Genomic DNA, 24,968 nt, shown 5'->3' with positions numbered 1-24,968 from the left:
GTAGCTCGGGCGCCTAGATTCGGTCAAGTTGATCCACTTGGCAACGGGTCACTCAATGGTTCTAGATGATTTCGGTCATTTCAACCACTTGTATGCATTCCGGGCGCCTGGAGTCTACTGATGTGGACTTATACTGATCCACTTCGACAATTGTTGTGATGGCTTGACTGCTCATTCAGGGCGCTTGGAATGGTCAACTTAGAGGCTGAGTATTCTTCATTTCTGGTCCCATGGGTGATGCTCCGGACATTCAGAATTAAACTCACCCAAACTCAACTCTGTCGTCCTCAAACAGGCTTCCTCTCGGCTTCTCATCCCTCAGATGCGCCTTGCACACCATTTTCGCTCTATTGGTGTACTCTTTCGCAGTTCCTCATCTTTGGATGCATCGAGCTCGTTGGCTCTCTTTTCATATCATTCTTCTCACTCGCTGCATTTTTCGCTCAACTTTTTATACTCCTAAGTTTCTGTATACTTAGACACAAGGCATCAAACACACAAGACCTAATTTAACTCAGTTGATCAATATCAAAACTAACCCAAGATACTTACAATCGTCTCCTTTTTAATGTGCATCAACCTGAGTTAAAGTTAGGGAAATTAAACAATAAATGATTTATGTTAAAATAATTTGAAACATAAAATTTTACCATTTAGTCTTCTCTTAAAACTTAACACCTATTAATTCTCTCCTTTTAATTACATCAAAAATATGAGTAAATAAAATGAAACAAGATAAAGAAAAAATCTGAAAATTTTTCTAGTGGATGTTCATATAGTATGCTAGTCTATATATTTTTCCAAACAGTTATTTTCAAATAAATGAATTTCTAAGAATTAAACATTAGATTTTTTTAAAAAAATGAATCAATTGATGTGGAATTGATTGGCTAATTGATTCAACCCTTATGTGAATTGATTGGACAATCGATTCAGAGTTTTTTCGCAAGAGCACACAGGAAATGATTGGGTTGAAGTTCAATCGATTGAGCCAATCAATCAACCTGTTTTAGTGAGAGCATAAAAAGGTTGTGAATTGATTGAGAGAATCAATTAAGCCCTTCTCGATCGATTGGGCCTATTGATTGGGACCTTTGTCACGAGAAAGAGCTTGAGAATAGATTGTGCAATAGATTATGTTGTTTTCTCTCGCGAATAGAAAGTTTCTAAATTGATTGGGACAATTGATTAAAAACTGTCAAATCGATAGTATACCTCACCAATCGATTAAGGGTTTGAAAAAGAGTTGTTCTGCAGGTTGTTGGATGGTTAGCTGAGACATGACAATTAATTAGGGGAAAACATAATCGATTAGGAGGCGAAAAGCAGTTCGAACAGTATTCATATAAAAGGGAGTTCATCTAAGGTTTTCATCGCCAGTTCTCAGGACCCTAAGGAAAAAGTGTTGTTGTATTTTCAATCGATCAAGAGACATTTCTATTTCCAAACAACAAGATTAACAAGTCAAGCAAGATTTCATTATAAAGTATTTAGTTTTATTTTCACTTATATTCTTATTATATTTCTATAAGATTTCTTCGCTTCCAGAAAGTTTATGAAAAGGAGTATGGTCATAATGGAGCTGTGTGCAAGGTATGAATCTTTGTATTCTTTGAGGAGATAGAGATTAAGTAAATTTGAGATGTTAACATTATGAAAATCAAGTAAAAGAATCTAAAAGTATATAAAGGACTAAAAAAATTTCAAGAAATCCTCAAATAATTATATAAAATAAATTTCTTTGACCTTTTTTCCAATTGGGACTCCATCTCTGTCTCCGGTGGTGAGCACGAGGGCATCGCCTTTGGGCCCCACAGCTCCACACTCCGGGCAATCTTTCACATAGAGACTCGTATAATGATTTATTCCAATGAAGTCCAATTTACTTTGCAATTTTCTCTTGTCACTCCCTGAAAACTTTGGCAGTCTGGACCCTAAAATTTGCCTCATTTCAGAAGGATAATCTCCGCGTATAATGGGATCAAGAAACCTTCACCCAAAAAAATAATGAATTATTATTTTTCCTTAACATTTTTTTGATGCATAATTAAGAGAATAATTAAAGAGTTAATTAATCAATTACCATCGAGTTAATTAATTAATCAGTTAATTAATCATTAAATGCTAATGCTCGCTGAGAGGCCTTGTAATCCTCCGTTATATTCCTGAGTGGCTCAAACCAAGTGGTCGACATCGCAATTCCAATAGCACCTTCTTGTTTTATCTAATTTAATAAACTTTCAGGGGTAAAATGCCATAATTTTGAAATTCTAAATTGTATTTTTTAAAAAAATACAATTTTCCTATACCTGATACTTGCTCCGGTAAGTTTCTACTGCAGTAGCATGGGCCAAGATTATGTGATGAGCCGCGACATAAGGCTCGGTGCTTGAGTTGCCCGACCAACAATCTTCAAATCCACGCGAACAACGGTTGGGAGGATACGATCCGATCCGATACCCATAAGTAACTACGATGTTGGGTTCATTGAAAGTCGTCCAATACTTGACCCGGTCGCCGAATTCCCTAAAACAAATATCTGCAAATTCTCCAAATTCCTCCCTGGTAGAAAATAATTTACACACACTGTGAGCTTCATTTGTATAAAACGATTACAATTTTTTTCTAAAATATGCAAAAAGGTCCTCACTGTAGTTGTGGGTTGAGCCATCCACCGTATCCGACTTCGAGCTCTTGTGGAATGTCATAATGATTCAAGGTAGCAAATGGTTTTATTCCTAATATTTAAAAAAAAAAAAATATTCATTTACAAAAATAATTAATCAATTTTGGATTAATAATTTTGTGTTTTTAATTAAGATTACCTTTAAGCAACAAGGCATTAATGAGTCTGTTGTAGAAAGCAATTCCTAGTGAATTAGTTCCTCCAAGCCTCCCTCCTGCCAAATTAAGAAAATAAATACATTAATTAAAATTTAAATTTAAATAGTAGAAAATAATTTTATTTTATTTTTTATAAAAATACTCACTTGGTAAAATTCTGGACCATGATACGGAAAATCTATATGCATTGACTCCAAGAGATTCCATTAATTCTATATCTTCCTGTGCATAATTAATATATTCATTCAATTAAATCATATTAATTAAAATAATATTAATCAATTAATATTTATGCATATTTAAAAATTATTGGCACCATGTAACGATGGTAATGATCATCTGCTATTTCTGCATTGCTGCCGTCCCTGATTCGCCCTGAATATCTAATAAATAAATAAAAACTTAAATATATAATTTGTATTATAATTATTCAATATATAATATAATTATACCGGGAATATGTGTGAGTATATCCCAATTGCTTAAGCTCTTATTATCTTCCGAGTAGGCTCCCTCACTTGGTAGAACTCTTGACCATGATATAGAAAATCTATATGCGTTGACTCCGAGATACTCCATTAATTTAACATCCTCCTGAAATTATATTATTATTATTATTATTATTATTATTATTGATACGGTGTATAAAGATAGAGTTTGATAAAACCAGACAGTCAAAAATCAAAGGGATGTGACATTTAAGGACAATCCAAAGTTAAGAGGACGTGACAGTAAAAAATCAAAGGGATGTGACAGTCAACAGTTAGGATGAGAAAGAAGGAGTTAGACCACATGACGTCATCGACCGCATAATTCTTAATCGGGTATAGACAGGTCAAGGTTCTAGATCTGAGACATGAGATATAGCCTGGAGTAATGCCTAACCTGCCTCAACTGGTCGGGTTTCCGCAGCTCGATTCGCATAGTCAGACCTGACACTTTCGGTAAGACAGTTCCCGATTAGCCCTTAAGTGATTCAGGCGTGAAAGATGAGATCCTCGCCACAACTCGTGTCCTTCATCAAGACTCGAGCCAGGTGCCACACCCGAACGGTTATCCCGAGCCAATCGTAACTAAACCCGCGCGAGACAAGAAGCACTAGGTGACAATAATGTCAGAGAATCGTAACCTCCTCCTATCAGGAAATAACTGCTATATGTCAGGGAATATTCTAATGGTCTGCTATCATTTGCGAATTGAACCTTCTTTTAACCAATAAGAGGGCGTCACGTGTCCTCCATCACCCAACAGGCCCTGACACCCGACATTCTCTGATATCGGTCAGGATCCAGAGGTACGTATTATCATATAAAAGGGATGTCTTCTCCCTTGAGCAGGTACATGGACGCACACATTCGCACTCGTCTTCTACAATTTTTTTTTTCCTTTGTACACTGCTCTTCTAGAGGAAAAGTATCTGACTTGAGTGTTGGAGGGTCTGCGCTCAGGACTTTTTCCCTGATTTCTGGTCTCTAACATTCCGGGTGCTTGTCTGAGTGTGCGCAGAGCCTAAGTAGAGTCATTTTTGTCACCATTGTCCTTCAGCTCCACATGGGGGTCCGTCTTCCGGTGCATATACGCTAGGTGTGTCTAAGTCGCCTCTACGTCAACATCGACTCCATCTCAACCGGCCTTCGTCTGACTCAGATTCCGGACAGAATTGTTGGGACCTTTGTGACCGCTAGAGGGGGGTGAATAGCGGTTCGTCGCGCGCTTGCGTCGTTTGCTTTGTCTTGATGGTTTACAGCAGAATACAACTCGAAGACAAACTATACAATGCTAACAAGTAGGATTTACTTGGTATCCACCTCAAGAAGAGGTGACTAATCCAAGGATCCACACATCGACTCACTCCTTCACTATGAAATACTCCTTCTGGGTCGCAGCCGGAGGCGGAGAAGCCTCGTACAAACCCAAACACACAAATAGAACTTATACAAGAAGAGAAATACAAAAATACAAGTGAAAACACACTCTTCTTGCTTACTTACTGTGTGTTGTTGTTGCCTCTTGAATCTTGGAGATGCACTCCAAGAACCCTCAAGAACTGGCAAGAATCTCGGAGAAGATCGCTGGTGAAAATCGTAGAAAATTGCAGAAGAAGAACGCAAAGTTCTGCGAAGAAAACGCTCCGCCAAGGCTTTAAACAGTGCTCCCAATCGATCCAATCCATCCCCAATCGATTGTCACGTCAGCACCGCTCCATCGCAGCTGTCCATCACCTACATCCTGCCCAACGGTCGAATCCCAATCGATCGACCGATCGATTGGGAACATCTGAATTGATCAGTGGATTGATTCAGAAGCTTTCTGTGTTCTCGCGATCGCGCGAGAACTCCCCTGCCCAATTGATCGACCGATCGATTGGCAGCTCCTAATTGATCGCCCGATCGATTGGGAAAGCTTCTGTGCTCGCGATTTCACATCCCAATCAATCGACCGATTGATTGAGCCTTCCCACAATCGCAACACACTCCAATCGATCCACTGATCGATTGGACTCTGGTTCAATCGATCGCCCGATCGATTGACCAGCCTGGACTTAACTCAAACTCAAGTCCAAATCCCCAAACCCAACTCTGGTTAGCGCGCTGCGGTAGTATGACTTAAAGTTAAATCTACTGAAGTGTTTGTTCGGAGCTCGAGGGAGAAAATTCCAGGGGTACCTCGCTACTTAGCGCGGAATCGAAGCCAACCCGGCGAAGGCTCAGTCCCTTCGAGATATGCAAGCGCCCAGGAATTTGAAAGAAACACAGAAGCTGGTGGACAGGATTATGACACTCTCTAGGTTCATATCTCGATTTGCAGATCGGGTGCTCCCTTTCTTCAAAATACTCAGAAGGGCTGCTAAGTTTCAGTGAGACAAATAGTGTAGCAAAACTTTTGAGGAAGTAAAGCAACACCTAGAGACCTTGCCTTCATTGTTTAAACCTATAGCCGGAGAGCCGCTCTGGGTATATCTGTCAGCTACCCCTAAGGTCGTGGGGGTAGTGTTGGTAAAAGAACAGGACGATGTACAACAGTCAGTGTACTTCTTTAGCCACCTATTGAAAGAGGTCGAGTCTCGATATACGACCTTGAAAAAGCTAATTTATGGATTGATTCTCATGGCTCGCCACTTAATATCTTACTTTTTGGTACACCCAATTATTATCATGACCAATAGTACCATAGGGAAGACCCTTACCAACATGGAGATAGCCGACCATCTCATCAAATGGGCAACCGAGTTAGGGGAATATGATATACAGTATCAGCCCCGAAAGACGATCAAAGCACAAGCCCTGGCTGACTTCCTAACAGAAATCCATCAAGATGATGTTGAGGAAACATGGAAAATATATGTTGATGGGTCATCCACTCAGTAAGAAAGCAAAGTGGGGATACTCCTTATATCCTCTCAAGAAGATATTATGCAACTAGCTGCCCGACTGAACTTCAGAGCTACCAACAATGAGGCGGAGTATGAGGCAGTACTAGCTAGATTGCAGGCAGCTCGACATGTAGGGATAACCTGGGTAATCATTTATTCAGATTCTCAGCTGATGGTTCAGCAAGTGGCTGGTAACTTTGAAATCAACAATGGGAAGCTGCAGCTATATAGAGAAGCATAAGACAAAATGAAGGAGGGCTTCAAGGAAGTTATAGTGACCAAGATTCCCCGAGCGGATACCCAGAGAGCAGATGAACTAACCAAAATGGCTAGTTCTTTGACTACTTGGGTGTTGGATAAGTTGATATCCCAGAGCTTCCTGATAGCCCAGATTAACCTGCAGAACAATTTAGATGAATCAATTGTCTGGAGAGCGCAAATGATCATTTATCTTCAACAAGGAGTTTTGTCGACCGATGTCGAAGAAGCTAGATTGATTAGGAAGAGTGCTCATGCATAAACATTGATCGGGGATCAATTATACAAGCGGGTATTCTCTTGACCACTACTCAAATACCTAGGTTCGACAAAGCGGAGTATGCCCTGCCAGAAGTTCACCAGGGATGTTGCGGTAGCCATGTAGGAGGAAGGATGCTAGCCCGAAAAGTACTCCTGGCCGGGTATTTTTGACTTACATTGCAGAGTGATGCTCAACAGCTGGTGGACACTTGCCTCTCTTGCCAGAAGCACCAAAACCTGACCCACCGATCGATCGAGATTTTGAAGACCTCAATAGTCTCTTGTCCTTTGATCAATGGGGTATGGACATTGTGAGACTTTTTCCCAAGGCTCCTGGGTAAAGACGCTTTTTACTCGTGGCAGTAGATTACTTCTCTAAGTGGATAGAGGTAGAAGCCCAGGCCAGGATAATGGAAGGAGCTATCATCCAGTTCCTATGGAAGAACATCTTGTGCTGATTTAAAATTCCTTACAAGTTAGTCTTGGACAATGGTCGACAATTCCAAGGGCGCAAGATCCAAGAATGGTGTCGAGGATTTGGCATCATCCAGGCCTTCACCTTCGTGGCGTATTCACAGAGTAATGGACAGACTGAAGTCACTAACAGAGAGATAGTTCATGAGCTGAAGGTCAAGCTGGACCATATGGGCGGCAAGTGGGTTGAAGATCTCCCGAGTATTCTTTGGGCATATCGAACGACTCCGTGAGAGAGTACAGGACTTACTCCCTTCCATCTTGTCTACGACAACGAAGTAATCATGCCGGTCGAGGTTAGAGTTTCATCCGTTCGGCGTTTACTATATGACCCGAAGAATGCTGAGCGGCGACTGCTAGAGCTAGATCTTATCAGTGAAACTTGTTATAGGACAGCCGCCTGATTGACAACCTACTGACAAAAGATGCGGCAGAACTATGATAAGTGTTGGTGCAGCGGAGGCCGACAAGAGGGGGGTGAATTGCCTACACAAATTAAAACTACCCTCCTCGTCTTTCAACTCAATAAATCGCAACTATATAAATGAAACAGGAAAGTAAAGTATAACAGAATTTAACCTAGTTACAACCAAGGAGGTTGTTAATTCAGGGCGATGAAAAGCTCCACTAGCAGAATCTCCTTAACTGTAGGCGAAGAAGCCTTTTTACACTTAGAACGCTCAGTTAGTTGCAAGGAATTGATTACAAGTTGGATGCTTGAGTTGATTCTGAATTCCTAGCTCTAGGGGCCTTTAAATAGCCTCTGAAAATCTGATCTCGAGGGTCCAAAGCTCCTCCAATAAAGGTCCAAGGCGCCTCGAACCGAGTCAGCGGATAAAACTTTATCTGCGCTCAAACGGTCAAATTTGATCAGTTGAAGGTGCCTTAAGACTTGTTGAAGGCGCCTCCAAGGTGGAGGCGCCTCCAACAAGCTTTAAGGTGCCTCCAAGTTAGAGCCGCCTCCAGTACTTGTTGAGGGCGCCTTGAGCTTGCTTTCCGGCTTGTTTTTGCTTCACTTTGACTTCCGAAGCTCTGTTCTTTTAGGTGATTTCGGCCAACCGAAATAGGGCTCACCTGAACCCAATTTTCGGCCTTCCTCGAGCAGCCTTCCTCCCCGGCTTAACGCCCCTCGAACGCCGCACACATTCTTCTCGCCCACCGGTGTACTCTTCCGCAGCTCTCTCGTCCTTCGGGCCCACCGAGCCCGTCGGCTCCCTTCCCATGCCGTCCTTCTCGCTAGCTGCGTCTTCTGCTCGACTTCCTACGCTCCTAAGTTCCTGCACACTTAGACACAGGGATTAAACACAAAGCAGGACCTAACCAACTTGGTTGATCACATCAAAACTACCACGGGGTCCAACAAAGTGTTGGTGCGGTTAGCACTAACGGTTTAACTCAGGTTTTGATGAATGACAAATCAGGTTAAGTTAGGTTTGTCGTTGTCTAACATTCTGATTGAGTGTGCAGGCGAAGTCCAGACAGGTTGATGGGCTGACCGGATGTCTGGCACGAAGCCCAGCTAGGTCGACGGGCCGACCGGATAGCTGACACGAAGTCCAAATGGGTCGAAGGGCTGACCGGACATTTGGCACGAAGTCCAGCTAGGTCGACAGGCTGACATGAAGTCCAGATAGGTCGAAGGGCTGACCGGACGTCTGGCAGGTAAGTAAAGGTAAGTCACTGGAAGGGAGTGACTGTGAGGATGCATTCCCGGGAAGGGAACTTAGGTGCCGATCCGACTTAGAACCATTTCGGAACTCTAAGTCGAGATCGTAACTAGATTCCGGTCTCGGAAAGACGGAATCTAAGTCATTCTCTTTTCTCTTAAATTATAAACTGTGCTAATACTTTGTTTTGCAGGATATATTTTATATATTTGTCTCGGACTAACGTTGTCTTGCAGGAGAAGATGTTTTCTGGAGAAAGGTGGTCCGGGCGTCCGGAGGCAAGTTTTATCCTGATCGCGGCGTCGACACGTGGAGCTCGCTGGTTGGGTTAGCCACGTCATGATCGAGGCGCCCTGAAGGTTCCAAGCGCCCCAAACCCTCCTATATAAGGAGGGTCAAGGCTGAAGCTTCAAAACAACTCAGAACTCTCAAACTGCTCTCTTGTGCTCTTGCGACGCCGCGAGACTACTCCGACAAAGCGCTGTCTTCAGTTTATTTTCTTTCATTTTGTCGGTATTTATTTTCTTATTAGCATTCCTGTAATTCATTTTTGTAACACTCTTCGAATTGCTAGTGGATTGCCCAACGAAAGCACCCTTGTGTGTGGGCCTTGGAGTAGGAGTCGCCAAAGGCTCCGAACCAAGTAAAATTGGTTTGTGTTAGCTTTGTCTCATTTTCGTACTTTCCGCTACGTACTCGTTCGAAATTTTAGATCGATATTCACACCCCCCTCTATCGAAATTTACGATCCAACAAGTGGTATCAGAGCAGGTACCGTTTTGATTTGGTGCAACCACCAATCAGACAAGGGGGTGATATGTTTTAAATCTTTTTTCTCTTCTTTCAGCTTTCAGTTTTTCGTACAATTCCAAACTGGTATTATTACCTTTTTGAATTTTTTTTTCCGTTGTAGTTAATCTAAATTGGTGCAACACCAATTTAGTTTTCCTTATTAATTCTATTTCTTCCCGCACTACTAAATTCAAGATCAAGTCTTGGGATTTTTTTTGTCGCTACTCTCTTGTGTGCAGGATATCTCAGATCGAAGGCTTCAGCACAGTGCGACCTCCCCTGTTCAAAGGGGATGGTTTCCCGTACTGGAAGAAGCGGATGGAGGTGTATCTCAGGACGGATTTCGACTAGTGGCTTAGCATCACAAAAGCCTACAAAGCACCAGTTGACAGCTCCGGGAATCTACTGGATCCTGAACAATGGACGTCAGACATAAAGAAGAAGGCATTAACAAAGAACAAGGCGATCAACACGCTACAATGCGGATTGACAAGGGAAGAGCTGAATCGGGTCGGACCGCATCAGAACGCGAAAGAACTATGGGATAAATTGATAGAACTGCATGAAGGAACTAGTGATGCTAAGGTAACAAAAAGGGATTTGTTGTTAAATAAAATTTTTAATATAAAAATACAGGAAGGAGAAAAAGCAAGTCAGCTCCACGCGAGGATCAAAGACATCCTCAACGGGCTCCACGCAGATGGACAACAGAGACCTACTCAGGTATGCATTAAACGTGTTTCCACGCAACAATTTGCAGGCATCCATCGTGGATGCCTACAAAAATTCTAAGAACCTCTCTAAACTTAAATTAGATGAATTATTTTGTGAATTAGAGTTACATGAGCAGACTAACGCTGGAGCCGAGAAAGGTATTGCTTTATTTGCAGGTTCCTCCAAAGAAAAGAAGATCAAGCCTGAACCTGAAGAAGACTCTGACAAAGACTCCGAAAACGAAGAGTACCTGGTGAACTTGGTAAGAAAAATGTTCACCAGGAGAAAGAGAAGTTTCAGCAAGAAGGATCTACAAAAGATCAGTTCTCCAACCGAACCGAGGAACGTGACATGCTATGGATGCAACAAGAAGGGGCACTACAAGAATGAGTGTCAGAAATTGAAGATCGACAAAACAAAGCTTACCAAAAAGAAGGTCCTCAAAGCGACGTGGGACGACTCCTCGGATGAATCGGAGGTCGAATATTAGAAGCACCAGAGTCATCTTACGCTAATGGCCTACGAAGCTGAGTCGGAAGACGAATTGGAAGACGAGTCCGAACCCGAATCGAGCCACGAGTCCGTATTCATTTCCGAAGGTTCCGAAGAGGTATACCTAACTTTAAATCGAAAGTTTTTTAAAATTATTTCTTGCTTAAATAGTAAATTAGATAAATTAGAAAGTGAAAACAAATCACTCATTGAGGAGAATCAAAATCTCAAGGAACAAATTGTGAATAATAATCTAACTCAAGATCTAACACTTGAGAATGAGAATCTAACACTAAAATCAAAAATTAATAATTTAAAAGAAATGTTAGAAAAATTTACAATAAGATCAAAAAACTTAGATCTAATTTTAAATAATCAAAAAACATGTTATAACAAAGCCGGACTTGGATATAAGTCAAACTCAAACAAAACTTTTAAATCATTAATAACTTAACACAAACCAACGAGTAAAGCCTGGGTTCCGAAAGTGTGTTTGATCACACAAGTAGGACTTAACCAATACTATATACCTAAAGAAAAAATATATTATATAAATTCGAATAAACCAAATCAAAACCCAAAATACAAACTTAAACAAAAAAATTCAAAATCTAAATATTTTAAAGCTCACCAAAACTTAGACTATCACCAAGTAAAGTATAACTATAAAAGAAATAGACATAAACCTAAAACTAAAAATTAAATTAACGGCCAATAATTCAGGGGGAGGCTCCAGAATAGCTGACACCTCTAAAACTAACCTACCCGGAAGGGTAACTCAAACTAATCTACCCAGCAGGGTACTTAGGATTAATTAGAAAAGGGGACTCAAGTTTAACTTGAAAAAGGGTACTGGTGAAGTTTTGGATGATAATACGTTAGAGAAGCTTAGTCTATGCATGTCTAGGAAGATATGACTTCGACCTGGTGCATTTGGCTAAGTGGTACTGACCGAAGCTACCCTTTATGGATCCTAACCAGTTAGACCAAGGTTTTGTACTAAGTCCAGTGGATAAGACTATTTGGAAAACCTCAAAGGCATGATTACTCTAATGATGTCCACGTGACTCACCATAGTCCAGAAGTTTATCCTGAGAATGCCTATCTGTTGAACCCAAAACTAAACCCGAATTTAACACAAGTTAAAACCAAACCCTAAAATTGAATCTAATTCATCTCACAAAATTATAGGATTTCCTGATTGAAAACATAGATTGGGCGAGATGACTAAGGATTTAAAATTAAAATTAAATCAAATTAAAAATTAAATTTAATTAAATTACAATTAAAATTAAAATTAAAATTAAATTAAACTAAAATTAAATTTAAACTTAAATTTTGTTTTAACCAAAAAGTTATTTTTAACTTAAAAATTTATTTTAAAATTGAACTTAATTTTTTTTAAATTTTATTTTAAAATTAAACTTAATTCTTTTTTAACTTAAAAATTCATTTTAAAATTAAACTTATTTTTTTAAAAAAAAAATTCATTTAAAAATTAAACTTAATTTTTTCTTCTTAAAAATTTATTTAAAATTAAACTTAATTTTTTTAAAAAAATTCATTTTAAAATTAAACTTAATTTTTTTTAAAAAAAAATCATTTTAAAATTAAACTTAATTTTTTTTCTTCTTAAAAATTTATTTTAAAATTAAACTTTATTTTTTTTTAAAAAATTCATTTTAAAATTAAACTTAATTTTTTTAAAAATCCATTTTAAAATTAAACTTATTTTTTTTAAAAAAAATCATTTTAAAATTAAACTTAATTTTTTAAAAATTCATTTTCAAATTAAACTTAATTTTTTAAAAAAATCATTTTAAAATTAAACTTATTTTTTTAAAAAAAATCATTTTAAAATTAAACTTAATTTTTTAAAAAAATTCATTTTAAAATTAAACTTAATTTTTTTTTAAAGTGAGACAAGGTAGATTGGACTTGAGACAGTTTTGCCCGCAAAGAGTCCAACTCTATAACTTGAGATTCCAAATCCCTTCTATAGTGTATGAGGATCACGTCCTTAGCATTAAGTTCCTTGGTTAGGCGGTCCATCTCTTGCTTGTGCTTAAGCTTGAAGTTCTCCAGGGCTGCAGTTTGTTGAGTCAGCTCTGACTGAGCCTTTTCCTTGAGGGTCAGCTCCACCTGATACTTAGCATTAGCTAATTGATAGAGGACCTCAAGCCCCTGACTATTAATAAGAGGCTCCTGCTAAAGCACTAGCTTAGGGAATCTTCTGACTAGACATAATCTCTCTGTCTCGCTTCCATAGGATTTTACTGGGCATTACGGAAGAGCCAAGGGCGAAGGTTCGGAACATGATGACTTCTGCAGGCAAACGAAAACACCTCAGTTAGTGAAGATATGAAAGAAGAGTTGGGTAATCTTACTGAAAGGTGTGCTCAAAGGCGTCTGGATGGGGCTCAGCCTGAAAGTATACAACACGCTCTCCCGTAGCAAAGAGGAGAGTTGAAGTTGCACTCCATCCAATTTCTCAGAAGCAAGGAAGCAGGCAGGTTGATGCTTATGATCACTCAACTCAAAAGGAGAGGGAAGATTGGGACGCCATTCAACATGCCAAGTCACGAAATCAGGCAACCGAACATAGAAAAAATGGTACTTCCAGCCTTTATAGGAGGAAGGCATGCCGCCAAAAAATTTATACCCGGTCCTGGATTGCACTATGAAGACACCCGACTCAGATCACTTAATGGAATAGAAATGGTAAAAAAGTTGAGGAGTCAAAGGAATTTCATACAGGAGACAAAGAATTACCATTCCACATATGGCGCGGAAAGCATTGGGGGTGAACTGGGATAAGGGGATACCAAAATACTGACTCAAGGAGGAAAAGAAAGAAGGGATAGGAAAACGAAGACCGCTGAGAAGCTGGTCTTTGAAGAAGGTCATGAAGTCGGTGGGAGAAGGATAAGGATGGTCATTGGGTCTCGGAACGTGAAACTAGTATGCTTCAGAAAGCTGAAGCTAGATTGCACCGACCGGAGGTCACTCTTATCAAAATCAGAAAGAAAATATGCATACTACAATACTACTACTTCTCCGACCATTATTGAATCGAAAACAAAGAAGAAGAAGATGTGGGAGGAGAAGCACTTACAAAGGAGATGCACGAAGGGGAAAGTGAATGAGCAGAGAAGGAAAGGTCGAAGGAAGAAGAAGCATTGATGAGTAGCCGTCGGAAGCCTTTAGGGTTTTTAAACCAAAACTCTTAAGAAACATGGGGATTTGAGCTAGACAATCGAAATATTGAGCTGCACGACAATCGTCAGATCAAGGGAGAGAAACACCATCGGGTCGCATGCAAAAAGTATGCGTTAGACATCATATCGAGGAGAGTTCATAAGACACGTGTCAGCTCCCTATGAAAGGGCATTTATGATGGAAAGGACAGGAAAATCATGGAGTTTATATGAGAACAGTGGCACCATGTCTCATTGGTACCATTCTTGAGGACCGAAAATTCCATTTGGCTGCCTCGGGAAGTGGAGTAAGAGGCGGCGGGAAGCGTTGGTCAAAATTTAATGTCTCATCGCAACCTCGAAATCAGAGTAAGATTCAAATTTAACTAATGTCTTATCTAATACACTTCATGATCCCAGGTGAATGAGACTAAGTCCACAGGGGCGCTTCCTTCAATCTACAACGACTTCTCGGTCGGAATTCCAGACTCTCGCCCCAGTACGAGTTATAAGTGAGTATGCTCTCACAACCAATGACCTCTCGATCGGGATTCCAGACTCTCTCTCTAGCGCGAGTTATAAGTGAGCATGCTCTCACGACCAATGACCTCTCAGTCGGGATTCCAGACTCTTGCCCTAGCGCGAGTTATAAGTGAGCATGCTTTCACGATCCAATGACGTCTCGGTCAGGATTCTAGACTCTCTCCCCAACATGAGTTATAAGTGAGCATGCTCTCACGACCAACGACCTCCCGGTTGGCATTCCAGAGTCTCGATCCAACGCGAGTTATAAGTGAGCATGCTCTCACAACAAACGACATCTTGTTCGGGATTCCAGACTCTCGCCTCAGTGCGAGTTATAAGTGAGCATGCTCTCACGCCTAACGACCTCTCGGTCGGTGTCCTAGACTCTCACCCCAACGCGAGTTATAAGTGAGCATGTTCTCATGACCAACGACGTCTCGATCAACATTCCAGACTCTCGCCCCAGCGCGAGTTATAAGTGAGCATGCTCTCACGACCAACGACGTCTCGATTGGTATTCCAGATTCTCGCCCCAGCGCGAGTTATAAGTGAGCATGATCTCATGACCAACGACCTCTAGATCGGGATTCCATACTCTTGCCCCAGTGCGAGTTATAAGTCAGCATGCTCTCACGACTAACGACCTCTTGATCGAGATTATAGACTCTCGCCCCAGTGCGAGTTATAAGTGAGCATACTCTCATGACCAATAACATCTCGGTCGAGATTCCAGACTCACCCCAACATGAGTTACAAGTGAGCATGTTCTTACGCCTAACGACCTCTCGGTTGGTATCTCAGACTCTTGTCCCAGCTTGAGTTATAAGTGAGCATGCTCTTACGACTAACGACCTCTCGGTCAACATTCCAGACTCTCGCCCCAGCGCAAGTTATAAGTGAGCATGCTCTCACATCCAATGATCTCTCGGTCGGTATTTTAAACTCACCACATCATGGATGATAGATGGGTAGGGCCCCTGCCATGGCTCAGAGAAGTAGTGTTTCTGGAGGCAATTAGCATTGCTATCGTCGCATCATTCATGGATATTCAAAAATGCCTTTTCTATTAAAGATGTATGCATGAAGCAAGAGAGTTCTAGTGGGAAAGGAGTAAAGATACAGGAATAAAGACGGAATCTCGATCAGATCTATTGGTACCCCAAGGTTATTTTGATGTGATCAAATAAGTTAGGTTAGGTCATGTTGTGTTTGATCCTATGTTTAAGTGCTCAGGAACATAGGAGCACAGGATGTCAAGCAAAAACCGTAGCTAGCGAGAAGGACAGCATAGGAGAGAGCTGAGGGACTCGGTGCGTTTGAGAGACGAGGTGTTGTGGAAGAGTACGCGAGTGGACGAGAAGGAGGCGCGTGGCGTTTCCGAGGGGCGAGAAGCCAGGAGCGGAAGCTTGCTCGAGAAAGCTGGAAATTGAGTTCGGGTGAGCCCTATTCTGGATGGCCAAGATCACCAAGCAAGAGGAACCGGAGCGGAAGACCCCGACTAAGCCGTGCAAAATTGGAGTGGAAGGCCCGGACTGAAAAAGTCAACTTGGTTGACTTTCTTGGTTCGGGCGCTCGGAACTGGATTTTATCCTGATCAAGTTTGACCGCGATCCGTTGCAAAGGGGATAAAGTTTTATCCCCCTCCAGGCGCCTGGAACCCTTCCAGGCGCCTCGAGCAGGGCTATATAAGCAGCCCTGCTCCTAAAGCTAAAGAAGAACTAGAATTACAAAGTAACAACACTTGTGCTTGAGTTTGTTTGAGTTTAGCTTTCTAATTTTGTGTGTTCATTGCTATAAGAGGCTTTTCCGCCCAGAGGAGATTGTTAGTGCGCTTTTTCATCTACCTTGGGTTAACAACCTCCTTGGTTGTAACCAAGTAAATCTGTTGAGCCTCATCTTTTTAGTTTATTATTAGTTCTATATTTATGCAAGTGTTTTAATTAAGTTATAAGTTCGAGAAAATTTTTTTTGCTTGATTTGTGTAGGGGCTATTCACCCCCCTCTAGCTGGCCACCAAAGGTCCTAATAAGATCTACATTTAGTTGATAAACTATAGGGGAATGCCCCTCAAACAAAATCTCATTCTTAAATCCGTAAAGGCATAGAGGTTCTCTAAATGCTCAAAACTCTCTTCCAATGTCAGTCGTGAGTCGGCACCCCAAGCAATAGCGTTATGCTTGACCTGCTTGCTCAAGATGGATTCGAGCTTGTTCTAACTTAGCCTGAGTCAACTGAAGAGCGTGTCGTTGTTGATCGATCGTTTCATCTTTAATCTTTGTTTCAACTTGCAGAAGGGATATTGAAGAGGTGTGTTTCTCTTTTAAATAGATCATGAATTGAGCTTGACTCTTCAAGTCTGAATAAGCTTTCTGTTTTAGCGCTACCTTAGCTCGGGCTTGAGATTTAGCAGCTAGCCAGAGTTCTTCAATTTCCCTACGAAGGGAAGACTGAAGATCCCTCTCTTGTGCTAGTTCGGCTAAGGTCATATCCTTCTGGGTAAACAGTTGGGTCATATGAGCCAGTTGCTGGCGAAGGTATTGCAGTTCATCCAACTCGGAGTCCAAATCCATGATTAAGGGGCGTCAGTTAAAGGAAGTATGTTTATGTAGGCAAAGGTCAACCCCTTTTAAAGAGGAAGAGGGGGGAAGTCAACTTCTATATAATTAAAGCGACCTTTCCCCCAAGATTGATTGAGCAATTAAACAGGTTACAATACCAATGGTCTGGGAAAAGAAGCGGCATTTATAGTCATAATGATGAAGTAAATGATACTTGAGTTGGGGTCTAGTCAGTCGGACTTGAGCCTCCTACGACTAGACTTGGAGGGGAGGCTTGTGATACGGTGCATAAAGGTGGGGCCTGATAAGGTCAGGGAGTTAGAAGTCAAGGGGACGTAGCAGTCAAGGACAATCCAAGGTCAAGGGGATGTGACGGTCAGAAGTCAAAGTGACGTGGCAGTCAACAGTTAGGAGGAGAAAGAAGGAGTTAGCCCGCATGACATCATCGGCCGCATAATTCCCGGTCGGGTACAGATAGGTCAGGGTCCCAGTTCTGAGACATGAGATGTAGATTAGAGTAATGTTTGGCCTGCCTCGACTGGTCGAGTTTCCACAGCCCGGTCTGCATAGCCAGACCTGACACTTTCAGTAAGACAGCTCTCGGTCGACCCTTCAGTGATCCATGCGTGAAAGATGAGACCCTCGCCGCAGCTCGTCTCCTTCATCAAGACTCGAGCCAGGTGCTACACCCGAACAGTTATCCCGAGCCGACCGTAACTAAACCCGGGCAGGACAAGAAGCACTAGGCGACAACAATGTCAGAAAATCATAATCTCCTGTCAGGAAATAACTGTCATATGTCAGGGAATATTCCAATGGTCTACTATTATTTGCGAATGGAACCTTCTTTTAACTAATAAGAGGGTGTCATGTGTCCTCCATCACTCGACAGACTCTGACACCCGACATTCTCTGACATCGATTAGGCTCCAGAGGTACGTATTGTCATATAAAAAGGGAGGTCCTCTCCCTTGAGCAGGTACGCGCACGCACACATTCGCACTCGTCTTCTACAGTTCTTTTTTCCTTCATACACTGTTCTTATGGGAAAAAAGTATCTGACTTGAGCTTCGCAGGACCTACGCCGAGGGCTTTTTCCCTAATTTCTGATCTCTAACGTTCCATGTACTTGTCTGAGTGTGCACAGAGCCTAAGTAGGACCGTTTTCGTCACCATTGTCCTTCAGTTCCACTTGGGGGTCCGTCTTCCGGTTTACATACACTAGGCGTATCCAAGTCGTCTTTCCGTCAACATCGACATTATCTCAATCGACTTTTGTCTGACTCAAATTTCGAACCGAATCAATTATTATTATTTTCAAAAAAATAAAATAAAATAAAATAATTACCAGGTAGAGATGATAATGATCGTCAGCTATGTCAGCGTTGGCACCATCCTCAATGCGGCCTGCAAAAATTAATATGAAAATGACAATAAATTAATGATAAAAAAAATAGGAATTAAGTAATTATTTTGTACCAGGAATATGAGAAAAAACGTCCCAATTGCTTAAGCTTTTTCGATCATCCAAGTAACCTCCCTCTATCTGCAATTTATTTAATTAATTAAATTAATCAATATAGTTTCGATAGGATATTCATCAAAAGCAATAGAACAGCAAGTGTGTACCTGAAAAGAAGAAGTGGAAGTTCCGAAGATGAATGAAACAGGGAAGTGACTTCTTCGTAGATCATCGCAAGCAGAGAAGGGGAGAAACTCAAGTAGCACTAACAATTGTATAGCTATGGCTAATATTCTTGTCGTCCTCATCCTCTTCGTCTTACCTTCTTTCTAAGAGACAGAAGGAGTTAGGAAACAAGAATCATAAGATCTCAATGTTGACATAAAAAACGCCTACCAATTAAGCGGAGATGGTCTATTCGATATATCGCCTACTCGATTGATGATGATTCCCAACTATTTTGTCGAGGCTGCCCGGAGGTAGCTGCCTTTAGCGAAAAGAGGAGGAAGAGTAGGAGGAGTAGTTGGATCCAAAAATTTTGCTAATTAGTGAGGAAACAAATTATGCAACGTTTTAAATGCAATTAATTTAAATTGGAGAGATAAAGTTGTTGGTTTTAATTTAAATTGGTTAAATGTCCCTACCTCTATTATTTTCCCTATCTCTATCATATTCTTCATAATAGTGACACCATTTTTATATATTTTTTTTTGTAAAAAGAGTAATCACCATTCAATTTTATTTATAACCCAATTTTTTTTTCAAATTACAATAAAAAAAATGTCCCAAATGACATCACAATTATAATTTCGTCTTCTGCCATGTCTTATTTAATCAATAATTTTGAATCACCACGAAACTTTCTATACCAATTGATGACCGAGACTCGAGAGTTTTGGGATCCACCCTTGTGTCTCATAATCCACATGATAAGGTCCAAACCTTATACTAAAAGCATGTAATTAACCTAGCTACAACCAAAATTAATCATGTTTAGCCATTAATTACACTCATTAAGATCAAAATTAAGTGCATAGTAAACTTAAACTGATTGCTCTATCTATGTCCTTTTTGTCCCCGAAATTATGGTACCGCAGGAAGATATTTAAGTTATCATTCAGGTATCCGTGGTTCGATTTCTAGCTATAGCGTATTTATAGGAATTTTTTCTTCAAATAGAGCTCGCAACCAAAGAATACTGGACTTCTGGGCTACCCACCATGTGCACTTCCCAATTTATCTCAATGATAAATGAAAAAATTTAATAGAGCGAATTACATTTTACCCTTTGAGGTTTGGTTAAAGTATGAAACAACCCTCGTGGTTTCAAAAGTAACAAAAAAGCCCTTGATGTTTGGCTAAAGTAATAAAAAAGCCCCTTGACTGGTCGGCGATAGTAAACCGGCAAAGATAAGAAAAAGACATATATACCCCTACGTTTCAACGGGAAAAAGGTAAAAAATTATCTGAAACAGTTGAAAATTAACTAAAGTAAAAAATTACTACCGTTTGAGAGAGTCATTCCACTGATCGAGTGTGTAAACCCTAAATCCATGAAGCCAGAATATCTTTAATTACAAATTCCTTACCAAAATGTATCTATTATAAAAATCCGTTCTCCTCGTCTTATGCTCCAAATCATAACCAACCGTTCTCCTCGTCTTATGCTCTCAACCAAATTCTTCTTTCCCACGTTCTGTTTCTTTCACTATAAGAGTAATCGATCAGTGGAATGACTCTCTCAAGCTGCAACTGTAACTTTTTATTTTAGTTAATTTTCAACTACTTTAGATTATTTTTTACTTTTTTTTCCCTCTGAAACGTAAGGGTATATATATCTTTAGCCAAATCTTATAGACTTTTTTTTCCCTTTTGAAATTACGAGCATCGTTTCGTATTTTAACCAAATTTCAAAAGGTAAAATATAATCCGTCCAATTTAATAAAATCTTATCGATCATCCTAGAACTATTAATAAAATTTATTATTATTTTTCCTATCTATATCCTCATCCTTGATGTTAATTTAGTGTGTCTAGTGATAAGCAGATTCAGCTCCATTTGTTTTTATCCTGTCGACAGTTGTCAGTTGTCTTCATCGTAATAAATAAATAAATAAATAATAACAAACTGTTTGAATGGATTTTTAGATAGAGCAATGACCTCAAAATAATAGATCGCGTTTCCTTATCTTCAGCAAACACTTCAAATAACTCGCTTGTGGAAATATATCAAGCACAAATTATAATTTAACGATGAGTAATTAAAGAATTAAAACACTTGGGAGCGTTTTGAAAAGGTGAGAAAATATAAGGTAAAAGTGAAAAAAAAATTGTTAGGACATGTGCGATCTAGAGGTGGGATGAATAACTTTGATAGTTTCATCTTGATCATGAGCTTATCATTTGAATGCGTTATGGAATATTTGAATCAAACTTGACGTTACATGTATAACACATTGGTTTTACGTGATATCCGTCTCTTAAGACGATTAATCCAAGGTGTAGTCCTAATTATGATCCACCTCCAGTACTAAATCTTCTCATTCTCGAAAATTTATTAGAGGTGGAGAAAACACTTACAACATATTTCATAATAATACAACAACAATACAAGATATAGAAATAAATATAAGAATGTAAACAATTTTACAAGAATCTCACTTTTGATAGTTGTTGATTGTTTGAGAATATCTCTTGTTGGTCCGGAAATGTAACAGTATTAGGATTAAAAAAATTCACATATTTCTATAATAGTATGATATTATTCACTTTAGACCTAAACTTTATGCATTTATTTTTGAACTCTACCCAAAAGGTTTTATACTAATGGAGATATATCTTCCATTTTATAAACTTAGGATATGTATTTTCAATGTGAAACTTTGATCGTATTCCCTATTGAGACCAAAAGTATTCACATATTTTCATAATAATATGATATTGTCTACTTTGGGCCTAAACTTTCATGGATTTATTTTTGGATTCTACCCAAAAGACTTTATACCAATGGAGATATCTTTCATCTTTTAAACTCATGATCTTTTCCATATATTTTTAATATGAAACTTTGATTGTATTCCCAATAATCCTCCCCTCAAATAAAGGACTATCATTACTCTCATAGTCCGGGCCTCTCCTCAAATATCTGGTCACTCTTGACCTACTCCGGGCATCATCGCAAGTATTCAGTTACTCTTGACTTGCTTCGGCCCTTCTCGCAAGCATCTGGTGAATCTTGACCTACTTCGAGATGTTAGGTCTTGCGCAAGTTAGAGGAGGCGAATAGCTTAGATTGCTTCTCTTGATCTTGTCATTGTCATCATTTGAATGCGCAGTAGAAACCTTGATTCAAACTCAATTCCACATACACAACACTTTGATTTTACTTGGTATCCACCTCCTTGAGATAACTAATCCAAGAGTCCACTCCTACATCACCACTTCCGCTAAGAACTTCCTCCTTCTTAGAAATCTTCTGGTGGTGGAGAAGCCTTTTATAGGATTGAGCACAAGAATATACTAAGAAAACGAGAATACAAAGATAAATGAAATTGAAAATAACTTTATAATGAAGAACCTTACTTTGTTTACTATTTTCTTGCTTGGATTACCTTTTGGTGGTAGAAAATGCAGGAGCACTTTCTCTCCATACCCTCAAGAATTGGCTCTGAAAAACTTCTCGAAATCCCTTCTCAAGGCCTTTAGGTTGAGTCCAATTTTTGTCTATCAGTTGACTGATCTTATTCGTCAATCGATTGATATAATATCTAATCATTGAACGACCTCTGCACTTTCTATTTTTTTTTATTTTGTTGATTATTGAAAACAACACTCACATGACTCTTCAATGCCGGTTCTTGGGACATTGAGAAAGAAGTGTTATTGCATTTCCAATCAATCAAGAGGCATTTGAAGCAACAACAGATCAAACAAACAAGGTGCTTATTATAATGTGTTTTTATTTTCTTGTTCTTGTTGTATTCTTCTGTGTTTGAGTTTATACGAGATTTCTTCACCTCCAGAGTATTTTCGAGAAAGAGGATTTTTTATAGTGGAGTGTATGTACCGTGTGGATCCTTGTATTAGTCATCTCAAGGAGGTTGATATCAAGTAAAATCCAAAGTGTTAGCATTGGTGAGTTTCCCCTTCAAGATATCTGCTACAAATCATCATTGACAAAGCGATCGAAGCTATTCACCTCTCTAGTACCCAGTGTGTCCTAACAAGAAGAAGAAAGGAAGGATTATAAGTTTTTGGCTTGGTTCTCCTTCTCTTGATTGCTTGAATATTGAAGATGAGAGCTTAGCATGGGATGATAGTAATGGAACAGTAGTTTCGCTTCGTTCCCAATCTCCCCTTTGAATGCTTCGAAATCTAGTTGTTTCTCAGCTTTTCGTCGTTGCTTATCAATTATCAAGAACCCTTAATCGATTATGGATTTCTATTTATCTATTGAACAATCACTGACTTCATATCAACGGCTAAGATTACTCCATTTTAAATCTTAATCGATTGGTGGGAGTTTCTAATCGATTTGTAACCTTAATCAATTGCAAAATCGATCTGCCAGCCTTCTTTCCTCACGAAGAAAGTATTCTAATCGATTGTACCAATTGATTAGTCATTCCTAAAAGATTTTACAATCAATTCGAAAACTCTCTATGTGCTCACAGAAAACCACTAATCGATTGCACCAATCGATTAGTCTAGTGCCTAATCGATTATGCAATTGATTTAGCAACTCTCTGTGCGTTCACAGAAAGTTGCTAATCGGTTGCACCAATTTATTAGACGTGCCTAATTGATTGTGCAATCGATTCGACTACTCTTAGTGCGTTGTATAGAACTTGCTAATCAATTACACCAATCGATTAGACATTCCTAATCGATTGTGCAATTGATTTGACAACTCTTTGTGTATTGCAGAGAGCTTGCTAATCAATTGTACCAGAACCTAATCGATTATGTAATCGATTTGGCAACTCCATATGCTCGTAGAAAGTTGCTAATCGATTGCACCAATTGATTGATAATCGATTGTGCAATTGATTTGACAACTCTTTGTGCGTCACATAGAGTTTGATAATCAATTGCACCAATCTATTAGGCTAGTGCATAATCGATTGGTTACTTGATTTGAGAAGAGTTTAGGGTTACCCATCCATTGATAAATACATCAATTGATTCCAATTACCTCATGCTAGATAACCTCCTATTTCCTAGACTTTGTGCCTGGAGCTTCCTCATCTTCGAGTTTTCGTCTACCCTAGTATGCAATCTGCCTGGGTTCCCACCGTTTGCCAAGAATCCAGTCCTCGAGCTTCTTGGACTTAGCTTACCTTGTATTCAGTTTTTCAACCTGTAAGGACTTCATCTTGTCAAGAATTCGATCCTTGACCTTCTTAGACTTCTCTTATCCTGCAAACTTGTAACTCAAGTTAGATCCAATGTATTAACCTAAACTTAAATAATTGACAATCATTGAAACTTCTCACCCAAGGCATGATAGCATCAACATTCTCCTCCTTTTTATGTTTGACAATCTATTTAAGTTTTGACTATTTTTCAACATATAATATCATCAAGATGTATCATAAGCATAAAAATTGCAATTAACATGACGTTAGTCAATTGACTAATATTCCTGTTTCAGTCTTATCAAACTTGAATTCTCATCTTGTTAAGTACCCAGTTGACCTCAATTTACCAGGACTTCCTTTGCCCGATATTCGATCAATCTTAACTTACCGAAACTTTTCGTTGCCTAGCATCTCATCAATCTTGACCTAATTAAGAGGACTTCCTCATTGTCTAATCTCTCGTCAATCTTAACCTGTTGGAACTTCCTCGTTATCTAATATCCAATCAGCCTTGACTTCCGAGACTTTTTCATTGCCTAACCTTCGTTAAACCTTTATCTACTAGGAATTCACGTCATATGTCAACTCTTTGTTGGACGTTTGACCGCCAAATGTTCAGTCAATCATGATCCACTTGGACTTTCTTCTTGTGTCGAGTCCATCTTGGACTTCCAATCACTAAGTGTTCGGTCAACCGTAGTCCACTTGGACTTTCCATCTCGTCCAGTATATGACTATCCTTAATCTACTTGATTTTTCCTCAACCAACTAACATATTGATCGACGATTGTCAAATATTCATTCAACCTTAACTTACATAACGTCTCGACCAATTAACATATTGATCAAATATCAAAATTCTAATTAAGTCAACTCGAGCTTGATCAACCTGATCAACCTTGATTAGGAGACAGTTGCACTAACAAAAATCATCATAAGTAACTAATCACATGATTAATCAGCATTAATACTAATCGTCCACAAATTTAGA

The 24,968-nt window shown here is 39.5% G+C and overlaps 1 pseudogene; it reads right to left on the bottom strand.

The window, feature by feature from the left end:
- LOC122037080 overlaps window positions 1-19,151 on the bottom strand; it is a 31,579-nt pseudogene extending 12,428 nt beyond the window's left edge.
- Between the last annotated feature and the right edge of the window lie 5,817 nt (window positions 19,152-24,968).

Source organism: Zingiber officinale, unplaced genomic scaffold (genome assembly GCF_018446385.1).
Source record: "Zingiber officinale cultivar Zhangliang unplaced genomic scaffold, Zo_v1.1 ctg232, whole genome shotgun sequence".
NCBI classification, from domain to species: Eukaryota; Viridiplantae; Streptophyta; class Magnoliopsida; order Zingiberales; family Zingiberaceae; genus Zingiber; species Zingiber officinale.
This window is presented reverse-complemented; position numbering and strand designations above follow the sequence as displayed.